The following is a 2,143-nucleotide window of genomic DNA, read 5'->3' as shown; positions in this document are numbered from 1 at the left end:
CTTAAAAAAAAATAGTTATCCTTTAAAAAATTCCTAGGGGACACAATCCCCCCTCCTTTCAATTTGCCACACTCCCCAGCCCAAATCTCCTTGGCTTCTTCTTTTTTTTTTTTTTTCCTATTCCCTCAACCCCCACTCCCAGCTGCCTGTATTTCTTTAAGGAAAGTTTTTTTTTTTCCCCCTCTCCTCATCCCACACTGTAGGACTGTATGAACAGGCCAGATGAGCAGTCGAATTTTCCAAGGAATAACTTCCCCAAGATGTCCAGTGATCGGCAATGATCCAATGATGAGAGCCCCAGCACTGGCAATGGTAGTTCAGAGGCACATCAGAGAGATCTAGCTGTTCCAGAGCCTGAAGGACAACAAGAAGGAATATCTTCTGTCACCCAGCAGGAAAAACAAAACAAAACAAGACAAAACAAAACACAAAAACACCAAACTGTCTAGGAATACCACTGCTAAATTACCCACCAGTCGTGTGAAAGGACTTCAGAAGGAGCTAACTGAAGTCATCCATGTTTCTCCTCCCAACTGTCATGCTGGTCGTAAAGCAGACAGCATTTATGAATGGAAGTTAACTATACTTGGTCCACCAGCCTCTGTGTGTGAAGGTGGTGTGGTTTTTCTGGATATCACATTTTCATCGGATTATCCATGTAAGCCACCAAAAGTTAGTTTCCACACCAGAATCTATCACTACAACATCAACAGTTAAGGACTCATCTGCCTCTACATTCTTAAAGACAACTGGAGTCCCACTTGGACAATTTCAAAGATTTTGCTGCTGACTTGTTCCCTTTGACAGTCTGTAACTCTGCAGATACTCCAGTTGGAAGCATAGCTTCTCTGTATTTGAGGAACAGAATGTGACAAGAGTTGGGCAACACAATTCACATACTTTCTATACAATGAGAAGGAACAGAGACACCTTCTCACTGTGCTGCAAATCTTGGGGTTTTTTTAAGATTTTATTTTTGACTAATCTCTGCATGCAACGTGGGGCTCGAACCTACAACCGTGAGACCAAGAGTCATATGCTCTACCGACTGAGCCAGCCAGGCGCTCCTGTGCTGCAAACTTTTATGGCCTTTACATTACGGATTTCTGTGTTGTTGGGGACAAAAATTTTTTCTTCTACCATTCTATCTTTTTGGCTGGTCTAATAATCAAATTAACATAAAAGAGATTAATGGGAGAAAAACAAATTTAATTACATACAAATGGAGATCCCAGAAAAATTTGAGACTGGGAACAAGTCAGGCGGTTGAGGCTTATATGCCATCTTGAGTAAAGGGATGAGATAGAGGCTGGGGGCTTCAAAGGGTAGGAGGATGATTCACAGAATAAGAAGAGCAGATATGTAATAATTAGATGTCTGTCCTGCCATACGGATAGGTCATTTAGATACGTTATCCCTTGGTAATAGATCTTTCTCTGGGCCAGACCCCTTATATAAATATTTTTGGGGGTAGTTTAAGGGAGAAGGAAAAAGTTTTCTTGAGTTTTTGGGTCTTGATTGCCTTTAGCTCAAAATAATCCACATGCCAAAGTGAGGAGACTTTTTTGGGGAGACTTGTTCTGAACCCCTTCAGCGTATATAATTCTATTCTCTGCTTTTATCCTTTGAAGATTAAAAGACTTCCCCAAAGGGTAAATGCTATCAAGAGTCAAATTTTGTAGGGATGCCTGGGTGGCTTAGTCAGTTAGGCATTCGATTCTTGATCTCACCTCAGGTCTTGATCTCAAAGTCATGAGCTCAAGCCCTGCAGTGGGCTCCCCACTGGGCATGAAGCCTACTTAAAAAAAAAAAAAAAAAAGTAGAACTTTGTAGCTGTGGTTGTGTTTGAAATGTCCACTTGCAAGTCTTCCTTCTTTTGGATATTAAAATGAAGATGTGCACTCAGTCAGTTAAGTGACCAACTCTTGATTTCAGCTCAACTTCTTGAGATCAAACCCTGGGTCAGGCTCTGCACTGACAGTATGGGGTCCACTCAGGATTCTCTCTCTCCTCTCTGCTGCCCTCCCCTTGAATGTGCTCTCTTTCTCCTCTCCCTCTCTCTCTCCCTCAAAATAAATGAATAAACATTTTTTTTAAAAATAATAAAATAAATGATAAAATGTATATTATGGGGTACTAAGAA

General features: G+C 41.0%; 1 pseudogene; it reads left to right on the top strand.

Annotated features, from left to right (window-relative positions):
• Window positions 1-260: 260 nt before the first annotated feature.
• Window positions 261-872, top strand: LOC131517967 (ubiquitin-conjugating enzyme E2 E3-like; annotated as a pseudogene).
• The last annotated feature ends 1,271 nt before the right edge of the window (window positions 873-2,143 follow it).

This window comes from Neofelis nebulosa, chromosome 7 (genome assembly GCF_028018385.1).
Source record: "Neofelis nebulosa isolate mNeoNeb1 chromosome 7, mNeoNeb1.pri, whole genome shotgun sequence".
NCBI lineage: Eukaryota > Metazoa > Chordata > Mammalia > Carnivora > Felidae > Neofelis > Neofelis nebulosa.
The sequence above is the reverse complement of the archived record's forward strand: the minus strand, read 5'-3'. Positions and strand labels throughout refer to the sequence as shown.